The sequence below is a fragment of the Dioscorea cayenensis genome, chromosome 6, assembly GCF_009730915.1.
Source record: "Dioscorea cayenensis subsp. rotundata cultivar TDr96_F1 chromosome 6, TDr96_F1_v2_PseudoChromosome.rev07_lg8_w22 25.fasta, whole genome shotgun sequence".
Taxonomy (NCBI): domain Eukaryota; kingdom Viridiplantae; phylum Streptophyta; class Magnoliopsida; order Dioscoreales; family Dioscoreaceae; genus Dioscorea; species Dioscorea cayenensis.
Window position 1 is genome coordinate 6,486,564 of NC_052476.1, and position 25,144 is coordinate 6,511,707.

The 25,144-nt window shown below is 36.8% G+C and overlaps 1 pseudogene; it reads right to left on the reverse strand.

Moving 5' to 3' along the window:
• Positions 1–23,374, reverse strand: part of LOC120263088 — a 42,864-nt pseudogene extending 19,490 nt beyond the window's left edge.
• Positions 23,375–25,144: the final 1,770 nt, after the last annotated feature.

The following is a 25,144-nucleotide window of genomic DNA, read 5'->3' on the forward strand; positions in this document are numbered from 1 at the left end:
TGAAAGATTTATCAGACTTTTGATGGCTATAGAAGGATAAGATTCATCTTCTATACCAACTTTCTCATGGCTAGAACAAGGAAAATATGAGTGTAATAAGCTAGACATAATTGTTATATGGTTAGAAGCTCTTGGAGTGGAATGAATAAATGAGTGATAAGAGAATTCTTTAGAGATACTACCTACTTTTGCAATTGAAGCATTAGGAGCACTAGATGAACTCGAGTTGGGCTTCAATAGCTTCAGGAGTTGATCAATTTGCTCTTTGTTGAACAAAGCCAAATCTGCCTCATGTGTTGCTAGTGTTTTATTAAATAGTCCTTCATGCAATTCCTTCCAAATTTCTCGTGTTCCATGAATTTTCTAGCATGTCTCCCACGTATGACGAGGTTTGTTATAATAGTCACACCACATATGAGTCTTGTCACCATTTTTCTTACTAGTATTTCATTCGTAATTACTTCCAGCAACAAGGGTAGAACTTTCAATAGTGTTGCTAGGAGTTTTATTGTCGAGCATATCAAGACGATGACTTTCTTCAAGCCAAACTTCAGAGAATACTTCTCCAACCAATTGAAGCACCTGTCTATCAATAATCCTACCTCTAGTCCCATTAAATTCCATATTAAGTCCAATAAGAAATTTAAAAATATGATTTTCCTCCAAGATCTTCTTATAATAATTGCAATCATCAGTACATTTCCATTCATAATCATTGAAAAGATCCAAGTCTTTCCAAAGTCTTTTCAAGGAATTGAAATATTTGGTGACAGATTCCTCAGCTTGGTGGATACCTTCCAGTTTTAAAGTTAACAGATAAGTGCTTGTTTGATATATATTTTTTCACATCTTTTATGCACTTTAAGCATGATTATATTCAGATATTTTCATTAATAGCATGTGTTTGTGTTCTTTTGTGCAATCAGGGCATGTGAAGGGAATTGATGAGAAAGAAGGAAAGAAAGGGTTGTGGAGATATTTCTGAGATGATTTCGCAAGCTTTAAGGATGAACACTCAAGTTAGATCATCTACAAGGCCATATATGCCAACTCCTAAGATTTTAGAAGCCAATTGACATGTTAGGAGGGCACGGAGGCAGTCATGTATGTGTTTACAAGCTTTGGTGGGAGTTTTCAGGAGTTATTTTAGCTATTTGCATTGATAGAATCCCACACATCGTTCCACACGATCGTGTGGCCTTCCAAAGGAAATTACCTAGTACTATAGTAAAACACTATAGAAAAAGTACTATAGCATCCCGACATAACTTCACACACCGTCCACATGGGCATTGCGAGGCGATGTAGATCCCCAAGTTTCACTTATTAAAAGGCCGCTCAAAGGTTTTTCGACATCTTGTTCAACAAATTTTTGGGTGAAGTTAGCTAGGGTTTTCGAGAGGAGATCTTTGCATTCAAGAGAGCATTTTTTTCATGAGCTTTGATAGATTCCTTCATCATTGTAGCCATAGGGGAAGCCGCGGACAATATCAATTTGAAGATGCATGCCTAGCTTCGTTAGAGGAACTCTTGTAGAATATAAAGCACACCTTTAAGACCATCATCACAGATATAAAAGGGGGTTTCTTTATGGTTTTCATGTGTTTTCATTCATTGATTAATTGTATATTTTATTGTTCCATAGAGAGCTAAAGTGTAGTGGATACTTGGACATGTAATCCCTAGGATTTGTTGTTTTATTGATTTTTATTGCATTTCTTTTAATTGTGTATTCATTTGAGTTTCAATCTTGTGTGCTTTATGATTGCTTTTGCTTAGAGTGACACTAGGGTTGAGAGCTACACCTAATTATCTTACTGACGAGTGATTATCACTTCTAGGAATGGATTTACTGAGGTTGAAGAGGGTTGAGAGGGTGAGTTGAGAGGTAGTGAAGGGTCCCCTTTCCCCTTCGGTTTGATTTACTCTAACTCTGCATTCCAAGAGCTCTTAGCAATCGTATGTGGTGTGAGGCATCGAGAGCATCCTCTCCGCCGGGACCTCATATGGGATTTGGAATCTTTCACTAAGACCAAAAGGTTTAATCTATTTTTAGCAATAGGGTTTATCATTTAGAATCCCTAGAATGCCAAGAAGTTATATGTGGTGTGAGGCATCAAGAGCCTTCTCTCCGCCAGGATGTTGTAGTGGACTAGTCACCGGTTGACCTTATGTTTCGGACCGGTGTGCTTTTGGATTTCCACGACTCAATTAATATCAATTAGGGAAGTGTAATTTTAGTCTTGCACTTAACTTAAAAAAATCCTAGGGGGAGCATTGTTTGGGTACCTCATCTATCTTAATTAATTCCTCTAAATTTATCTATTTGCCTGCTTCTCTTTCCTTGTTTACTTGTTTGTGAAATTGATCACTTCCACACTCATATCATTGATTAGGCTTGATAACGAGGTTACATTAATTACTAGTACTCATGTTTCGTATGGATTCGACTACATGACCAGTTGGGTACACTTTATTACTTGAATGACCCGTGCACTTGCGGACACACGAAAGAGGTATGTCATTAACTCATTTAACTGAGATTGATTTCCCATGTCTAAGTACATTTGGTTGACATTGTACCAAAGCTCGTTGGTCGTATGATGGCACATGTAATTGGAGCTTATTACCTCCTCATTGAGTTCACCAACCACGTCACCACCATAGAGTTCTCTACATCACAAATAGCATGGCTTGAGTCACTGAGTGCAGGCTCCTTTTTTCTCCAGCCAAGTAACCCATCTTGCCCCATTTAATTAAATGGTGTTAAATTGAATTAAGTGGGATTTCAAGATGACGTTGTGAGTATTATAGGCCATGTTCTTCTCTACAGCAGTGCTAGCACTACAACATAATGGGTCTTTAACGACGTTTAATTTTTTTTGTTTTTAATAAACGCTGCTATATTTAGAGTTTTCAGTGCATTTTTACATAAATGCGACTAAAAGCACAATTTAGCAGTGTTTACTAAAAAAGTGATGCCAAAGTACTATAATTTAGCATCGTTTTTAAGTAAAACACGGCTAAACCGTAAACTTTCACGCTATTTCTCAACAAATACCGCTAAAGTACTGAACTTTAGCGCCATTTGAAAGTCAAACGCCCAAAAATTTGTGATATTTTTAAATTTAAAATTGATAAAATTTATTTCTACTGCCTTTTTTTCAAAACAGTGCCATATATAATTTTTTAAATTTTAAAATTCATTAAATTAAACTTTCACAGCGTTTTTAAACAAACACTACCAAACTACTTAAATTTAGTGTCGTTTCTAAGTAAAACACCGCGAAATTCTTGATATTTTTAAACATAAAAGTCATAAAATTTATATTTAATGGTGTTTCACAAAAAAATGCCACCAAAATGATAGAAAATTTTTAATTTTTAAATTCATATAATTAAACTTTTGTGGCATTTTTTAATAAACGGCACTAAATTATGAATTTTTTTGAATTTAAAATTTATCACATTAAATTTTCATGGCATTTGTCCTATAAAGCGCCACAAAATTTATATAATTTTTAATTTAAAATTTTCAAATTTAAAGTTTTGTTGCATTTGTGCATAAAAATGCCACCATGTTATAAATGTTTTTTGAACATTCAAAATAAGTGACACACCCCTTGCGTGTGTGTACCGCAAGTGCACGGATTGTCCAAGTAATAAAGTACCCTGGTGAGTGGGTAGTCGTATCCATATGGAATAGTGCTCGGAAACACAAAAATTGCTATTTAACTATAGTGAAGATGATTCAAGAGTGGTGTGAACAATATCGATGCAAGTAAAAATAAAGAAAGGAAGAAGGAGACACAATAGAATATAAAGAGAGGCAATCGATAGAAGACGGGGACCCGGACATTGCTCACCCTAGGACTATTGTTTCAAGTGCAAGACTAATCATTATATCTCCTAACTATTGTTTAATGAGTCATGGAAATCCAAAAACACATGGTCCCAAACCTAAGGTCAAGCGTGGCTAACCCTACACTATGCCCCGGAGGAAAGGAGTACTCTTAACACCTCACATTGTGCAAGGTTGCTTAAAGCTTTAGGGACTCCAAGTGATAAACCCTATTCCCTAATATAGATCTAACCCTTTGGTCCAGGCAAAAGACCTCTAGTCACGATTAAGGCCCAACACTATGGATTACTTCAACACTTTACTCTGTTGCCCGTGCAACTAAGCCTCAGTGGACTTTGTCTTTTAGCACTTTCGACTCACCCTTGACTCACCCTCTCGACCCTCTCCAACCTAGCTTTGTCTAATCCTAATGAAGTGTCACTCATTCACAAGGATTACTAATATAGATTCTCAACCCTATTGTCACTCTAAGGGAAAATCAATTTAACAAGTATTCAAGTTTGGAACTCAATTAAAACATCAATTAAGAAACATAATAAAAGGCCAATTAAATAAAATCATCCTAGGGTTTACAAGTCCAAGCACCCTACTAGGGGTTTAGCTCTCCATGGAGCAATATACAATCAATAATGAAATCAAATGTAAAAGCATGTAATCCATAAGTAAACCCCCCTCGTAGTACGTATCGATGGTCTTGTTAAGTCACCTCGTCTTCTCCAAGGGTTCCCTCATCAAGACTAGGGCACAGCCCACCAAATCGATGCTAACAAAAAGCTCCTCCAATAACTCTCTTCCAAAGGAACGCGATGTCGAAGGCCGTAGAAACACTCCAAAGACCTAGCAAAGCCTCTCCAAACCCTAGCCACGAGCGCCTCCAAAGATGGGGAAAATAAGAAAAACATAGGGGAAAGATTCTTCGAAATGTTTCAAATCGCGGTATTTATAGTGGCTAGAATCGGGCATCCACATAGGTGTGTGGAATTTCCACATGGCCGTGTGGATTTCCAAAAATTGATTTCCTGTGAGCTATGAACAGTAACCACTACATTGCTTTGCTACAGTAAACTGCTGCAGTACTTTGCCAAAATGCTCCCAAATCCTTCATTGAGGCCACATGAATAGGCACATATCTCATGCGGTAGATCGCGTTGCGCCTTCAATGAAATCACATTGACGAAGATCTTGCTAGTATTGCACAAGTCGGAACACATGAGTGTGACTGCCTTGGTGCCCCTCCAATTTGTGTGTTCGCTGGAGCACAATGGAGATTGGCACATGCTCACATGTCTTTTAGCACAACTTGTGTCTTCATGTTTGTTTACTCCAAGACTTCATCAACAAATGTATCCATGATCCACTTTTAGTTCCTTTCTTCACTAATTGTCTCCACAACCCTAAAGGCACAAATGAACACATATACACACGAATAAGGGATAAAATCTGAGAAAAGTAATTTTCAATATAGGAAAAGAATACTTCGTATTACTTATATATAAGCACTTATCAATTAGAGCCAACTATTTTAAAAGGAAAATGGCAGTTTTTGAGAGAAACACCGTTAAATAACATCATTTTTTATTGTTCTATAAATACCTTTCAATTGGAAGATATTGAAATGAGAAAGAAAGTTGAAAAATAAGAAAAGAAAAATGGAAGAAGGAATCGTGAAGATGATGAAGTTGACGATGACGACGACAACGACGACGACGATGATGATGATGATGCTACGATAAAGCTAGGGTAATAATAATAATAAGAAGAAGAAAGTATAAGGAGGAGGAGGAGGATGAGGAACTAGAAAGGAAGAGAAAAGAGAAAATAATCAAAAAACAAAAACAAAAAAATCTAAAAAAAAAAGAAATAAATAACAATAATAATTAGAGGAGCTGATTTACTTTTATTTTTTAAAAATCAGGTCAAAAATATTAACCTAATTTTTTAAAAAATTTTAATTTACTTTATTTTAAAAAATTATTTTTGAAAAATGGCACTAAAGGCCACAAAACACTGCTAATTCAGGGGTTTTTGCATATAAACACCGCTAAATTAATTGGTCAATTAATTATATTTTTAAAATGTAAAATGCCGCTTAAGGTCACATAAATGCTACCAATTAATGGAACATTACCAACACTATTTTTGTCGGGTTTTTTTTGGCATTTTGTGAAAACGCCGTTCTGATATTGATGTGGCTTTAAAACGCCGCTGAAGATATATTTTGGTGTAGTGTGGTGACCTCCAACATGATGGTGAAGGCTAAGAATTAAGGTTTATTTTTTTTTTAAGAATGAGGTGTTACTAGGATTTTTCCAGGAATTAGAGTTCTTGCTTTAGTACCAAATTAACTTGTATGCTAATGAATAATTGTATATTGATATTATGACATGTTACAAATATATAGTTGTACATGGGGCTGATTATGGTAGGCATAAAAACAAAAAAAATGATGCTAATTCATAGCTAATTGACAACCTAACTGATAGCCTAATTGACAACTATACAAGGCTATTCTAGGAATCGAAATCACAAACAAATTTCACTAAAAATCAGCCCTAATTAATCATGAATCTTGCAACATAAGATGGTGTTGTAGTGTGTACAATTAGATATTATGGGTTTATCATTAAATTTGGAAAAATATCTCACGTGTTTTAGTTAAAGAAAAAAATATATATTTAGATTTTTATAATATATTTCAAAACATTTTTACTAATAGAAAATTTATAAATAAATAGTCTTTATGTGAATTGTTAAACCATACACAAAGAAATGGTTTGCTTATGTGGAATAACCCTCTTAGATTTTAATATAAGTTTACAACCATTTTGAATAGAAAAAGGGTACTAATCAAATTCCTCTCAAAGTATAAATACAACCATTTACTGATAGGTGCTATATCATACATATCTTATTGATTATCTTTTGCGCTTAAGTGGTTTTCAAGAGTGCTTTTATAGATTATTTGGTACTTAGTTTGTTCTATTTATACTTTTAAGGGAAAAAAACAAAACTCAAGAAAAAGTACAAAATAAGGAGCAAACTAAGGTCGAAATCAACATTTAGACAAATACATGGGCAAGGTAGATGCTCGTGTACTTGCCCATGTATCTTTTGAAAATCGGTAAGCTGAACATCCCGAGAAACACATAACCCATGCATCTGGCCATGTACAAGACTGTGCACTTCTAGAACTAAAGTCTTCCAAAGAAGAATACGGCCATGTAAATGATGTACATAGGAATGTACATTCAGGAATCTAAAGACACTGGTCCAAAGGAGAACACTAATTGAAGCAAGACACATGCCCGTGGACATCCAGGAATCTAAAGAGCATGGTTTAAAGGAGAACATGGGCTTAAGCAAGACACACCCCGTAGATCTACATGGCCAGATGAAGAGATACACAGTCTTGTACACCTGACCATGTACCCAAGAGTCTTTCCTTCGACCTATCAAGAGATCTACAAGGAAAGTACATGCACATGTACTTTCTAGTGTACTTACTCGATTCCTAGGGGTATAAATAGAAAGCTATAAAAGTTATTTATAGCTAGGCTTTAGGAAAGTGACTTCTAGACCATGGGTAAGCTTTTAAGGTGAATGAAAGAAAGAAGAGGGAGTTCGAAGGAGTCACAGGAGTGATCATCCAAAGTGACAATATCAGCTAACATCGATTCCTATATTGAAGACATTGAAAGGGGGTTTCTTCTTCTATGCTTAGTGTTCAAGGGCTTTCTTTCTATTGTTTTGTGATGAACATGAACCCCATGGAGGGGTAACTTCCATGGGTGTTTGGATTTGATGTAGCATGGGATGATTTCATTTTGATACTGCTTTTAATATAGGTTTCCGTGAGATTGTTGTGTTCATCTATGTCTTTATATTGTTGGTATAGCATAACGAGAGTGGCTAGTCATGTAGAGAGAGCTCCGATCTTTATTATGAGTTTCCCAAATCTCTTTGCAATCATGTGAAAGTAGGGTTAGAAGAGATCCAATTCTACCATAGCATGTGATTAGGTGTTGAGGTGACTCGAGAAAGCACTCGATATATTTTTGGAAAACCTCAGTCCAACAATACTAGTGTTTAATCTATATTCAATTGCAATTACTTCAATTTACTATTCCCAGGTGAAATCTTATCCGGACACCTTCTTTTTCAATTGATTACTTACTTCTTAGACTTGTGATTTAAGTCCTTTTCATTCTTGGATTTTAGTTTATTTGGCAACCATTAATGTTTTGGTTTTAGCTAGATAATGAGGTTAGAGCTAGTACTAGCATTATTTAGTCCCTATGGATTCAACAACTCTGCTCACACACACTATTACTTGATGATCCATACACTTGTGGAGTAGTGTGCACAACAACACAAACACATCATTTATCATCTTCAATTCCACTTGTTCTCTTCCTAATTCATATGCTACATATCAATTTTTATAGGTCACTCATTCTCTATTTGAGTTTTGATAAGCAAAAAGCCACAATTGATTATTATGCCTTTGAAAATTATCTCGACTTGACACTTGATAGGTAAAATACCATAAATGATTACTACATGTATGAAAATTATCTCCTAAATGTAGCCACCATTCTTAATGATTAAAAGACAAGTTAATTGTATTAATAAAACTAATTGACCTAAAATGGCTCTCAATGGAAGGTTCTCCTGAACTGAAACACATCTATCAATGCTTTGAAAGGAGGATTATAGTAATTTATTAGTTTGTTTTGCCTAAATAAACATTGTATAACAAAATACTAGTTTTTTCTACTTAAAGAAACAACCTATAATAGCATCATTAGTCTTACTACAAACAAAACAATATTTATAAAACTTATCATAAAACATGTGAAAAGGTGTTTTGACTTTTGATTTTGTGTGAATAAAAGGATTCCCCTTACATGAGGATCATTTTATCCATAATAAAGTGACTATTATTGATAAGGTTACTAGTGTTCTTAGTCAGATACACTTCCCATTTAAGGCTCTATAATTCTTGAGTACTTTTGTTACCTTTCTCAATCTTCAACATATTGTAAACTAACTTAAAGTTAACTGAGACTATATTGTTCATAAGTGTGTAGCAAAAATAGTCTAATAAAGTGGAAGTTTTATTAAAAAACATGATACAATGAAATTCTCCTCAAAGATGGTGGCGTATTAGGCGATAATCCTAAAAAAAATTAAAATATGAAATTCATAAATAGTTTGATTAATTTCATATTTTAATTTTTGATAAACACTATATAGCAACTAGAAAGATGGTGGCATATTAGGCGTATATATAGTTTGATAAACACTATATAGCAACTAGACTTCATGAGGAACAAGTTTGTTATTGAACTCAAACATCAGAAACCCTTCTATAAACTAGGGAAATTCATACAAGAGAAGAAACTCCAAAGAACAACAGAAAAAAACCTTATAGAACTAAGAATACATCAACTATTTAAACAAACAGAAACATTAGTATCCACAAAGAAACTAACTAGCTTAGTCATCTAGCTACTTGTTACAACCTGGTGCACCCGACCGCTTAACCTTGCTTGCCTCGAACTAACGCGCATTTTTTTGTGATGATGCAATCCTGATCCTTCATTGAAACTAAGATCTTAACACTGCCTCAAACTTGATCCAATTGTCTTGATGGATCCAATATCAGGTGTTCATCTTTTACTTCTCAAACTTCAACTGAAACAACAAACTTTCAAACACTTGAAAAGTCCATTTTACCCCTTGATCACAATCTATTTACACCAGGACATTCCTGTAACTCAAAAACACTCTTTAGAAACACCCAGCTTCAATCATTCTCAACAAAATTCCCAATTGATTGAAGCTTACACACTCCCATTTCTCCTCTGAACTGATTGTGCTTCTGAATACTTAAACATTTTGTGAAAATATCAGCAACCTGTACATCAGTATTGAAGTAATTTAATTGGACCTTCTTCTTTGCCACAGGCTCTCTAATGTGATGGAATTTGACATCCATATGTTTGGTTCTACCATGGAGTGTGGGATTCTTGGAAATTGCAATGCAAGACTTATTGTTACACCAAATCTGCACTGCTGCTTCATAATTGACTTCAGAATCAATCAAAATTTTCTCCATCCGCATGCTTTGACAACATGTTGCACTCAAAGACATATTCAGCTTCAGTAGAAGATAAAGCAACAATCTCCTGTTCCTTTAAGGCCCAACATACTGTTCATGATCCCAAATTAAACACAAACCCAAAAGTACTTTTTCTATCTTGAACATCACCACTCCAATCACTATCACAATACCCTTCTAACACACATGTAACATTGCTGTTATATTAAATCCCAAAATCATATATTCCAACAACATACCTCAATACATGCTTAGTAGCTCGTGAATGAATTTTGGTGGGATGAGCCATATGTTTGGACAATAAGTTTACAGCATATACCAAATCAGGCCTAGTATGAGTCAAATACAAAAGCTTATCCACCAAGCTCCTATAAATGGTTGAATTAGTTGTTTCTGCATCTTTATTCAATTGCAACTTTGTACTTTGACTCATTGGAACAGCTGCTGCTTTGCAACCTTGCATATTAAACTACTTCAATAAATCTCTTGCATATCTTTTCTGGGATACATGAACATCATGACTATCCAGATTTATTTCTAGCCCCAAAAAAATATTTCATCAACCCCAAGTTTGTCATCTCAGACTCCCTCTTCATAGCTTCCTTGAATTCATCAACAACTATCACTGATTAGCCCAAACAAATGAGATCATACACATATACACACACCAACAACACCTCAAACTGATTCCTCAATTTCTTATAAAATGTATGTTCTGTCACACTTCTACAAAATCCTTGAGAATTAAACCAACTATCCGGTTTAGCATACCACGCCCTTGGAGCTTGTTTCAGCCCATAAAAGGCTTTAAGCAATCTGTAGACCTGATTTCCTTTCCTTGCACTTCAAACCCCCTTGGTTGTGAAACATATACCTCTTATTAAAGTATGCCATTCAAGAATGCCAATTTCACATCCAATTGTTGAATTAGCCAACCTTTCTGAGCTCCGAGAGTTGGAATCATTCTAATTCTGTCCATTCTTGCCACTGGAGCAAATACCTCATCATAATCAATCCCATAATCTTGAGAATAGCCTTTTGCAACAAGTCTAGCCTTGTACCTCTCAACTTCACCATTTGGCTTCAACTTGGTTTTGTACACCCATTTGACTCCTACTTCCTTTTTCCCTTCTGGCAATTCACAAAGTCTCTAAGAATTATTCTTCTAAATTGGTTCAATTTCATCTGCCATTGCTTGCCTCCAATGCCTTGATTTCTCAGGCTCTTCATAACAACTAGGATCATCAACATTTAGAGCAAAAGAGCAACTCTCATATAAATCCTTTAGAGTCCTGACCTTCAATGTTGATGACTCATCAATATTAGAGCTACCTGCTGCACTTCTCTAAACCACTGAAGAACAATTTTCATCATTGCTGATGGCCTCTCAATTAGGCCCATTCACCTATTCATTTCTCTACGTTTTTGCAAAAATATCTGACATCCTTTCTTGTAACACAATTATTTTAGGTAAAGCTTCATTTCTCGCTGCCCAGTTTCATTTTTCTGATTCCGCAAACTTCACATCTCTACTAATTATAACCTTCTTAGTCTTTGGTACATAAATTCTGTAAGCTTTTTCATCTATATAGTACCCAATAAATATTCCTTTTACAGCCCTGTCATCCAGTTTTTGTCTAATTTTTACACAGGCATATGAACCTAGGCCACACAACCAAAAACCCTCAAATGACTTAACTTTGACTTCACTCTAAACCAGGCTTCATGTGGTGTTTTCTGCCACACTGCATAAGTGGGAAAAATATTAGAGACATAGGCTACTGTTGCAACTGCATCTGCCCAGAAAGTCTTTGGTAATTCACTAGATTTTAACATACTCTTGGCCTTCTCAACTAAGGTCATGTTCTTCCTTTCAACTACTCCATTCTTCTAAGGAGTATAAGGAGCTGTTAATTAATGCTTCATCCCCCTTTGCTCACAAAATTCTTGAAATTCCATTGATAAAAACTCTCCACCTCTATTAGTTCTAATTATCTTCAACTGATTTACTGATTGCCTCTCCACCATTGACACAAATTTTTGAAAGAAATTGAACACCTCATACTTGAATTTCAAAATGTACACCCAACACATCCTTGAAAAATCATCTATGAACAACAAAAAATACTTACCACCTTCATTAGATTTTGTCTGCATAGGACCACACACATCAGCATGCACCAATTGAAGCTTTTGTCTAGCTCTCAAAGATTTTCCAGACTGGAATGGAAATCTTTCCAGCTTTCCAAATACACATTCTTCACAATTGTTCAATTTCTCAACCTCAAGTAAGCCAACTACCATATTCTGTTGTGCTAGTACCTTCGAGCCTTGAAAATTCAGATGTGCATATCTCTTATGCCACAGAACTACCAAATCCTTCTTCTTCATAGCTATATTCACCTGTACTTTACTTGAGAACTCAATCGGATACAAGTTAATACAGTTTTTTGGAACTTTTAACAAAATCCTGCCAGTGTTCGAGGCTTAAATTACACAACCATCCTTTCCAAAAAACACATCATATCCCCCTTCAATAAGTTGGCCAACACTGAGTAAACTATGTGCTAGAGAAGGCACAAATTGAACTACATGAATCAAGTTAATTCCTTCTCCACACACATGAATTGCAACATAACCCTTGACAAGAACATCAACCTCTTTATCATCTCCTAATCTGACTTTATGCCTCATTGTTTCATCCAAGCTATGAAACAATTCTCTTGTACTAGTCATGTGACAAGAAGTCCCACTGTCTAACAGCCAAATAGAAGAATTATGAATTTCCTCTCCATTGTGTACCACAAATAAGTTCCCATAATCACTAGCACTTGGTGTAGAAGTTGAGCTAGACCCCTCATCTGAATTCCTACTTTGAGAGGCCCGATAGTGAGATTGATAATGCCCAAATTTTTTACATTTAAATCACTGTACATTTTGCAAACCACCTCTACCATATTGCTGTCTAGATTGCCTTTGACCTCTACTAAATTCCAAAAAGGTCTTGGAGAATTTGGCGAAAAGTTTCTTCTCTTTGAGCGTCCCCAACACGATCCTCAAGTACTCTTCATGCTCCTCCAGATTTCTGGAATACACTAAGATGTCATCGATAAACACCCCAAAAAACTTGTCCATGAAAGGTTTGAAAGTTCTATTCATCAAATCCATTAAAGCAGCTGGTGCATTAGTCAACCAGAAAGGCATTACTAGGAATTCGTAATGACCATAATGAGTTCGAAATGCAAATATTGGCACATTCTCTTGCTTGATCTTTAGCTGGTAGTATCCCGTTCTAAGTTCAATCTTCGAGAAAACTTGCGAACCTTGCAGTTGATCAAATAGGTCATCAATCCTACGTAATGGATAGCTGTTCTTCACAATCACTTTATTTAGTTCTCTGTAGTCGATACATAATCTCAAATTGCCATCTTTTTTTTTCACAAAAAGTACAGGATCTCCTGATAAGTGCTTGAGTAGACATATTTTTATATATGTTTTACATGCATTGAGCATCATTTTTACCATGGTTTATGTCTCATATTATGTATTTGGTGTTCTTTTATGCATATAGGTTGTGAATGCCTTGAAGAGTAAAAAGGAAGCAAAGATGGGCTATAAAGACATAATGTTGGGAGTTCTTGTTCAATTCAAGGACCAAGACACGAGAGGAGTTCATAAACGTGGAGATGTGTGCCAACTTCTAAGAAGATTCAAGTCAATTCACTAGTTGGAAGGGCACAAAGGCAGCAACATCTTCATGTTCTTTCTCTTTGTGAAGATTGCAAGGCCTCTCAAAGATACGTCGATGAAGAAAAATTTTATAGCCTACCGCATGGACGTGTGCCCAGACATGTGGCCTCAAGAGAAGAGTGTTTGGACCGCGTTTTGCGAAAAAGTACTGTAGCAATTTTCACTATAGAAAAAGTACTGTTCATGCGGTCGTGTGGAAATTCCACGCGCCCGCGTGAAAATTCCTCCAGCCCATGCGGCCGCGTGGAAAATCCACACGGGCGTGTGAGGGCACGTGACAGGCGCGATCTAAGGCCTATAAATAGCCGTTTTGCCCTATTCTTTCTCATCTTTTGTGGAGGGCACGTGAGGGCACGTGAGACGGCTAGGGTTTGGAGAGGAGGTCTTTGCGGCTTTGGAGGCGCTTCATCACCAACTTTGATCGATTCCTCCTCCGTCATAGCATCAAGGAAGCCACCGGTGAACCTAGCTTCGGAGTGGGTCCTTCAAGACGTCGAAGCTCTCCATCAAGGCCATTAGTTCATATATAAGGGGTTTATTTCTATGGTTTTAATGTACTTTCATTCATGGATGGTGTGTTTTGTATGTTACTCCATGGAGAGCTAAAACCCTAGAGGGTATTTGGGCTTGTGAACCCTAGGATTCTCATCTTTTGTGGATTTGCTTAGTGTTTCTATTTAATCCGAGTTTGATTAAGTTTTAATCTTGATTGTCTAATGCTTGCTTGCCTTATTGATCTTTTGGTTATTTGGTTTGCATGATTTGTTACCTTGGTGAGAGAGAGATCTCCATTAGGGTTAGAATCTTAAGATTGAAGAGGGTTGAGAGGGCGAGTCATGAGATAATGAGCATCCCCTTTCTCCTCCGATTGGTGTATTCTATCTTCGTTCCCTAAGCTCTATGCAACCATATTTGGTGTGAGACATGAGATTGAGAAATTTCTCCACCGGGACCTTGTAGGGGGTTAGGATCCTTCACCGAGAATTAGGGTTGGATCAATCTTTAGGAATCGGATACACCTCTTGGAATCCCTAGAGTGCTTTGCGGTCATATGTGGTGTGAGGTGTTGAGATTGAGCGATTTCTCCACCGGGACCTCTAGGGGACTAGTATCGGTGATCGGGAGGCCGGATCCGATTATATTTGGATTTCCATGACTTAACTTACTCTTTATAGAAACACTTTGCTCATTCGGTACCTAATACCTGAATCCTAAGGGGAGCATTGCCCGAATACCCCACTTTTACTGATTAAGATCTCCCTCCATTTCATACTTGCATATTCGTCTCTGGTATTCATTTCTTTACACATTAGATCAACACACCTTTCCATTTATCATTAGGCTAGAAAGCAGAGAAGAAGTTAGTACTAGTAGCCCTGTTCCCTGTGGATTCGACTACCCACTCACCGGGGTAATTATTACTTCGACACCCGTGCACTTGCGGTTTACAGGCATATTCGGACACGTGTCAGCTCCCCAAAGATAAACACTTGGATGGATGAAACCCTTATCGAGAAGTTCTTCAAGCTGCTTTTTCAATTCAACTAGCTCAACATGGGGCCATCCTATAAGGTGCCTTAGAGATGTGGTTAGTGCTTGGGACTAGGTTAATAGAGAACTTTATCTCCATGTCCGGAGGCAACCCCAGAAGATCTTCAGGGAAAACATTTGGAAATTCCCTCACCACTGGGATATCTTCAAGTGCCTAACTTCCATTCTTGATTTCCACCACAGTGGCGAGAACTCCTAAGCACCCACTCAAAAGTAATTTTTTAGCTTGTAGGGCAGAAATTAGTCGGGCTGGTGAAATGGAAGCACTCCCAAGAAAAGAGAACTCTGTTTCTCCAGGGATTCTAAAGTCAACTCTTTTCCTACGATAATCAACCACTACATGGGTGGAGGATAACCAGCCCATCCCCAAATTATCATTGAAGTCCTTCATGCTCATGACATTGAGATCAGCTAGCAACACATGATTATCAATCACCACTGGACAGTTTACACAAACTTTGCTGATTATTAAGGCATCACCAGCAGGTGTAGCAACACTCAAATCATAATCCAACACAATAGTAGCAAAAGCATGCTTCCGAACAAATGCAGAATAAATAAAGGAATGCGTAGCTCCAGAATCAAACAAGACATAGGCATAAGCAGAATATACTAGTAAGGTACCTGACACAACAGCATTAGAGGCATGAGCATTGTCATGAGTCAGTGCATAGACTCGCCCTTGAGTCTTAGGTTTACCCGTCTTTTGATGGTTTTAGGAGGATGGTTGCTCACTAACAGCCTTTCTTGCATGCTGCTCCGGAGGGGCCTGGGGTTTCTATGGTGGTACAACCCTGGAACTCTGCCCACGATAAGCCTGTTGAGGCTTAGAAAGCATTTGCGGGCACTGAGCGATACGGTGACCCTGACTGTCACACCTATAACAAGCTCCAGAAGCCCGTCAGCAATCTGTAGTCCTATGAGCTCCACCACAAGTGGCACAACCTTGTTGGTTAGTACGGGGAAGTGGAAGAGGGGGTAGTTTCCGATGTCTCTATGCTGGTGGCCCATTGACCGTTTGTGACTCAGCCGGAACTCTGTTTCCAGAGTTGTTCCTGTCTCCAACTCCAGTAGGTCGGGTACTTTGGTTGTCAAAATTCCTGTCTCTCTTCTACTAGAAGCTTTTCTTCTGTTCATGAGTATCCTTCCAAACAGAATCTAGGAACTTAATGTGTCCCACCACTTCAGCATAAGTACTCAAATGCAGAGGTGCTAGTCCCCTGCGAATATGAGGGTGTAACCCCTCCTCAAATCAATTCGCCCAACTCTGATCATCTTCTACTAGCTTCGAAGCATACTTGGATAGTTGATCAAACTCCACTTCATATTCATCTATTTATCTATTCCCCTATGTTAAATGGATGAACTATCGCTCTAGTTGCCTCTACTTGTCCCTGGTAAAGTAATTCCCAAAGAGCGCCTTCCTCAAATCTTCCCATTATTCAAACTCCTTTCCTTGTCAGATCCTAGTTTCCCCATTATACCAATAATTTAGCAGGTCCTTGAATCATGTAGATACCAAACCTGAGCTTCTCTTCTGGAGTACAGTTCATTACAGCAAAAGCTTTCTCCATCTTTGCTACCCACTAGTCTACCTCATCTGCATTGGTGGTTCCTTTACTCCTAAATTCCATAACTGTCCTCTGTTTGGGTTCCTTAGTGGGAGTAAGAGGAGGTGGTGGTGTTGGTTGTTGAGATAGTCGCTGCTCCAGCACCAACCCCACTACTTCTCGCAATAGCTCCAGCATCACCCCTGGACTCTTAGCAGAATCTGTTTGGTTTCCACCTTGGGCTTCATGAGCAGCTGCTGGTTGACCAAGTAAATCATTCATGCTCCTGTTAGCTGCTCTGTGAGGCATTCTGCAAAAACCCTAATCTAATTAGAAACTAACGCACGAGGACAACAAAGGTTTATTGAAAGCAGGTTTTAAAATCAAGCAGAACCATTACTTGAATACAACAAGGCTTAACCACAATCTAAACAGGTATCCCTGGGAAGATAATAAGGACACTAGAAAAAGGAACATGATAGTGGAAAAGCAGATGATCAAAGCAAACACTTAGGTACTACTAGTCTTAGAGAATAACAACAAAACATACAAGGAGAAGGGTTTAGTAATCAACACCAAAGGGTTAGACTAAGAAAGGAAAAAGAGATGTCTCAAATCACTAGCAGCTTCCACAACTCTCTTGAGCCGAACTATCATCATAAACTATGGTGGAGGAAGCAGGAGGAGTAACTGGATCTTCCACCAAAATTCTCCTTGCCAGTTTCGCAGCCCTTCTTTTTTCCTGAACTCCCATACATATGAAATACTCACGGCCTTGTACTATTCTGGGTGATAATACAGCTAGGTTAGTATTATCCCAGAAAAGTCATAAGCAGTAGCTGTTTCTTCAGAAAGCTCGTCCTTACGCATCCACCTCCCAATGTCCCACTACATCATGCGAATATTAGTCTCTTCTTCATACAGCTCTCTCATGGTCATTGCTATTAGTGAGCTGAAATCGCGGGTGTTCATACTTATCACCATAGAAGATGATGGCATGAGAGGATGAACTACTGCTCCACTTGACGGTTCATAGCCTTTCCAGCTTCTTTAACCGCTTTTTCTCCCCTTTCTTCTTTGTCCTGATAAGTTGCTCAACTGCTTCTTTATTATATCCTAAGGTTGGCTGCTCGTTGTTCTGCTTGAGTCCTGAAGTCATCTTTTTCCTAACAAAACATAAGAATCAATGCAAAAGAATACAAGCAATGTTATACTGAACATATCCACTACTAAAATCATTAATCATCCTAAGAATTTTCACACTAAAGACTCTATCTAGACTGCTAGGATCGTTAGATAAGAGGTTTATCTAAATTCTCTCTGATACCACTCAGATTTGTCACGCCCCGAACCTGGTGCGCTGATAAACGGTCGTAGACCCACAAGCAGGGCCCAGTGAACCTGCAAGGCCTCAAAACCTAAACACAGACTGGGAGTAGAAAATAAACTAATAGATATACCAAATAAGAGTACAAGTTAAGGTTTACGACCAAGCTCGAATACAAATCAAATGAAATACAGAGTGACCTATAATGAGGTTCTTAAACAACCATACAACTGATACAACAACAACAATTCAACTCAAAGGAAGACATCCACAGGAAGCCTTCTAAGATCCCTGGGTCTAATGCTCCTGATCTGAAAAGGATTTAAAATAAATCCATAAGCTCACTAGCCCAGTAAATAATCCAAAAACAAACTGAAAGGAAAAGTTCTAGTTTGAATCTTGCACAAAAATCAATAACACAAAATAGTATAAACAAAACCAAAGGGTAAACCAATAAATAACATGTTCCAGAGTGTGTATCCAAATTCACTATAAGTGCCAAAGGTCATTTGTTTATCCTCGGTGACAGATCCGAGCCAAAATAACAGAAATCATTTATTTGCCCTCTGTGACCCGAGACTGAATACCAGGTGGCCATTGATTATTTTTCCGAATGGGTACGGTGCGAAACTACAGTCTCATTTTCCCAAAATTACTTGTCGACAAGGTCAGGGTTTAACCCTCCACTGACAGGGTTGCATATCACTCATTTGGAGACCAAAATATTCAGACACATTTCCAAGCCAAGAATAAAGAATATCCACAAGTATTTTCTAAAAATTCATCTAATAAAATAAAGTAAATAAATAAATAATAAATAGATAAATAAATAAATGTAAAAGAATATATTCATTTTTCGAAGCCTTAGCCTAGTTCCCACTTTGAAGAAATAATAACAACATTTCACAAATATTTTCCCAAAATTCTAGATAATAAATGATTTACCAATAAAATAAAATACCACAAGTACAATTAATAGCGAAACCAATAAATAACTATTCAACCAATCTCAAGGGGTGGAATGCATAATTATTAATACAGTTAAATACCACAATTTGAAAAATTTACAAGGTCTAATATGTTTCATCAATTGAAGATAGATGGCCCACCTATTTCCAAAATTGCTAGATAAATAAATTCAAAGGAAACAATGGCAGAACAAGGATGGTAACAATTTAGAAAGGAGATAGGCAAGGACCTAAAGGCAAGTGGATATTTAAGGAATAAAAATATAACCAAATAATAAATAGATAATCCAAGATGATGGCAGGTGGACCAAAGATTCAAGCACTTATTAAATCTTATGTTTTTTTGTTAATGGAAATAAATAGGATTACAAAAAGGATAAATACTTTGTCCAATAATTGAAAGTAATGAAGGGAAATAACCTATATAAGTTTTGGCAAAGTAATAACACCACGGTTCCAACTAAGTATAGAAACTTCTCTTCATCTAAAAACATAAGTCATGAACAAGATGACATTCCCACAATAATTTTCAAAGAATAATTGAAAATAATTTTCAAAGAATAATTGCAAATAATTTTCAGAAATTTTACATGAAAATAAACCAAAACAACAAATTTTAAATACAAGAGTTCAAGGGATTACTTACTTGGTGATCTCCTAAATTCAAAATAAATCCAAGATGATGCTTAAGGTGGTCCTATAATCCAAGGGAAAACAAACCAAATAGACATGAATAGTTGGGAGAGTTCAAGCACAAAAGCTAATGATAAGCTAGTCTAAAATACCAACACTCTACAACAAGGCATGGCTTTTCTAAACACAAATTAGAACTCAAGGATTCAAAAGAAGCAACAAGAACAAAACATCAAATGCTATAATTAAATGAACACCACTCATGCTCTACAAAAATAGTGGTTTACTATGCCAATACATATATATCTCATATTAACACAACCAGAATGCATGTCACTTAAACACCATTGTAATGCACACATAGTAATTAAATATAATCTATATATATGTATATAAGGGCAGGTGTATGCATGTAAAACTCATACATCAATGCATGGATTATGCAAGCTAACATTCAAGGGTGTAAACCTAAGGTTTCATGCAAGGGAGAACATGGTTTCTTGCACATGTATGAGTGGTTTCAAACATATATGCATATATATATGGAGGTGGTTTCATGTGTGTAAATATATATCTAAATACATCCTTGGATGCCATGAAATAGAGGTATTCAAGGGGCACAAGAGTGTTCTACAACTTATAGGTAGAAGTGGTTTCAAGTATGACTAACTATTTAGTCTCTTGCATGAGTATGAAAGCATGCATATATATAATTTCCTGCATATTCAATAGCCATGGTCTCATGTATGCAAATATATATATAGCTCCATGCAAGGATAAACCAAACACTAATAAAAAGGGTGAAGCTCTGCAAGCAAACATCATTATCAAAGGCATCTATAGACACATGAGAGTATAAATCACCCACTAATCACATGCAACTAGACCAAGGTGGCATAAAAATGTTTCAAGTTCCATGGAGTAGGAGAAAGATAGCAAGCTACAAGGATCACAGGGGTTGCATGAGTATAAGCACAAGCAACTAGGAGTTTCAAAATATGCATAATTATTAGAAAATAATCTACCACCAAGCTTAAGATTCACATACACAAGCCTCTCCCAAAACTCTATCATCAAACTCTACCATCACCAAGAGAGTGAAAGAGCCTACCTAGCCTTTTGGGAAAGCCGATGGCTCCTTGTTCTTCTTCTCCTCGCCTCTTGGTGCCAAGAAAACCGGTAGAGACCCGAACTCCGGCGATGGATGACACTCTTCTTCAACTTCCAAAGGGAGCAAGATGGAGTGGGAGAATGGAGATGAAGAAGAAAGATGGAGGAATGGAGGAGGAAGATGATCATGGGGTGTATAGACTCAACAAAGTTCTTCCAGCAAGGTGACAAGAAGAAGAAGAAAGGATTAAGGGAATAATGAAGGCTTAGCAACTAATCAGGCTTTAAGGGAGACAAAAAAATATAAAATGAGTAGGTCCACACTAATAGTGGGGTTCACATAAAGACCCTCCACTATGTTTTAGGCATTTAGGTTCTCCATTTACCACAAGGTCTTGCTCTCTATCAACAAAAGTAAACACGTGATCTATTCCACATACATTACTATTATCTCTTCATTAGCAAGCCACTTGGTGAACACTATATTATCTCAAACACATAAATGTCTATGACATTTATGTACAACAATCCAAGGCCTTCACTCTTCATAAGTTTTCAAATATATGTTTTTATTTTATGCATGAATCTCATTAGTTGGGCAACCATGAATCAAAAACAATGTCCAAATCCTCAATTCAAGCATAATCCAAAGTGGTGACTTTATAATTGCTAAGATTAATTGGATTCAAAATTTTCTAATGGAGCTAGATATATTACCAAAACTGCAATAACAATTTATTACAATGATGGCATAGCCTATATTTATCATAACCTTGTCTTCTATAGCCTCATGAAACACATTGCTATGCATTTTTATTTTGTTAAAAACAGGTTTAACAAAAATTGTTAAAATGGCACATGTGCATATTAATAATCAACGTGCTTATTTACTTATAAAGCCCTCGCCTTGTTAGCAACTATATCAACAATTATACAAAACTTGACTTGTTGATGCAAATATAGTCTTCAAAGGGTATAATAAATCACATATAATTTGCAGAAATCAATAGAGAAATCAACCCCACCATACAAGATCTCCAAATTCATTTTCAATTTCTATTAGTGATACTTCCTAAATTAAGAAATAACTCTCCATGATTTTTGGATGAATAGTTGGCATATATTTTTATTTTATTGTGGAAATATGGTTCATATTTTATGGGCTTGATTCTTGCTATAAGAAACTAAAGCACATTGTTTTAATGCCATATAAGTGATCAATACAATTTGTGCAACTTTCGAAACTTTGTTTTCACGGCATTATGATGAAGAGAACATTAACAGGCATTGGCATGGTCAAATAGATAATGTGGTAGAACATGAAAGTGAAAAAATACAATGCAAGGGCATCAGGATTCACAACTTCTTGGAGATCTGGAGTTCACCTTCAAAAGTACATAAGTGATGGGGGCCAAGCCATGCATAATTTGCTAGCATGTGGGCATTAGCATGTTGGCCCATGAGACAACTTATCGGCCATGGACTACATTGAAAAGTTTTTAAAAAGATTTGATACCAAAAATCTTTTATAAGTTCTCATTTTTAATGTTAGGGTATAAAATGTATATATAAATACAATGGCAACCATCGAAATGGTTGAGTAATTAAGGAATTTGACTTTCCTGTGGAACAAGTAAGATGTGTGTTGGCTTGTTAATATAATAATAATAATAATAATAATAATAATAATAATAACTAGCACAAAAATACTACTATAATGGTTAAATAAATATCAAACCTACAGCCAATCATTTCAATCAATTAATTCAAACTATTATTAATTAGTATTAAAATGCATCTATTGTCGACGGATACCTGATATTTTCCAACATAATACCTTAATATACAAGATGTTTATAAACAAAGAAATAAGTTAACCTTTATTTTATGCATATTCATTTGCATAAAGTGTTTCTCCATCACTATTGACTCTGAATGGCCCAAGTTCTAACATTGCTCCATCACCAAAAGACGAGCACCCAGGACCTACACCATGAATAATATTCTATTTGTTCATTTGGAAATTTTTCAGATAGTATATATGAATTGAAAACTGAATAATAAAAACTGAAAAAAAGATGTATAGTATTCCTTTCCCATTTAGGTTAGAACCAAGATTACCTTGCCTTAGAATTAAAAATACATACTCAAAAAGGTATTATTAAAATCAAAAGATGTGGAACGATTTTTGCCAAGAAAAGATAATAACTTGAGACCAAAATTCTTATCACAAGAAAGGAGCTCCCTTATGAAAATTATTAAAAGAAAAACCATCCCTCAAAATTTTAATTCAGTTAAACTAGAAATGAAGTAACCATGCATCTTACCTCCCTTAAGCCACAATACCAAAGGCTTTTTCAATGAATCTTGAGGGGACTTGACAAAGTAATAAAACAATACACTACCAGAATGAGCATCAACTCTTACATAACCATCATATTGGTTGAATTCCAACTCCTTTGGTTGTCCGGGCAATGAGTCCACCTTATCGGCCTCCATCGACCGTCATTTTGTCCAATACTCATTGACGAAAAGAAGCTATCCTTCGGGTTTAAATGCTTCCAATTGACATCTACAAGAGACCCTAACAATAAACTTTGAAAACTCATGATCTTTTTAAGATACTCTATCTCACTACTGCTTGAATGGCATGAACAACACATGCACAATGATAGACAAAATATGAGAGAAAGAATGACTTGTGTTTCATTGGAACAAACTAGCCCATATAAATACAATAATGATGTATACATGAGGATGTATATATATGTATAAATGCAATATATATATACAAGTAGTATTATTACTCTAACACGCCCCCTCAAACTTAAGGTGGGTCATGAACCGAGAGTTTGTCAACTAGAAACTAAAACTGGAAAACAGTATGAGTGATAAATGCTTGTGTGATAAGAATACGAAGTGTTCTTTCCTTGTGTTGAGCATTATTTTTCTCGGGTTTTAATGCTAATATTTATGTATTTATGTTACTTTCATGCAGGTAGGGTTGTGAGGCCGAGTATGAGAGAAAGAAAACCAATGTGGGTCGTAATGCACCAATTTGGAGGAAATCTTGCTAAGGTTCAAACACGAAGACATAGGTCGGTTTTGAGATGCGGGAATGTGTGCCAACCTCCTCGTATTCGAATTAGCATTACTATTTGGAGGGTCACAAGGGCAGTCACATTCAAGCATTCCGACTTGTGCATATAGAACAAGATCTCCACCAACATGTCCGTTATTGAAGAAGCAAAGCGATCCACGATGTAAACGTGTGACCGTTTGCGTTACCTCAATGAAAGCATGGATTCGGGAGTATTTCGGGCCGGTACTGTAGTAGGGTACTGTAGAAAAAACTGTAGCAAGAATACTATACCAGCATTGTTCACAGTCGCCCGAGAAAACAGAAAAACAGAGAATCCACACGGGCGTGTGAAAAATCCACAGGGGCGCTTACATGGGCGTGTGGAATCCCGATTCCAGCCCTTTAAAAGCCGATTTCAGCCCCGATTTCAGTATTCTTTTCTCCATCTTTTCCCCAACTTGAGAGAGTGATGCGGCTAGGGCTTTGAGAGGTATTGGCTAGGGCTTTAGATAGGTTTTACGGCTCTGACATCGCGCGCCGTTTGGAAGAAGGTTAGTGGGATAGCTTTCATCGACACCGATCCTGTGAGGTGTATCCTAGGCCAGATAAAGGGACCATTGAGACGAGTAGAGGACTCTCCACAAGACCATCACCACGACTAACGAGGTGTATCGATTGCCTTACCTTCTCCTTTACTTGTGCTCTGTTTCTTGTTGTTTTTACTTTTGAGAATTGAATCTTATCACACATCTCACTATTCATCTTCCACATTAGTTAAGGAACAACTTAAGTTTTTTTATTCCCTACTCTCTGTGGATACGATACCCACTCATCTGGATCTTTACTTCGACACCCGTGCACTTGCGGTTTACACGCATATACAAACGTGTCAAGTTTTTGGCGCCATTGCAGGGGAATAGGCGTTTAGAGATACTTTGCACTTTGTTTTCTTAGCTATTCATTTATTCATTCTATTTTATATTTTCTTATTATATCATCATTCTGATTTCTTTTGCTTTCTTTTTGGGTGCAGCTTCAAGTTATGACCCGAGGGAACCCCTCCATACTGATTGAAGGAGATCCCGAGCTTGAACGTACACTTAGAAGAAAAGGGAAAGAACCTATGCAAGAACAGTCTAATCTAGCTGATTTGGAAGTAGAAGAATCTGAAAACATGGCAGAACAGA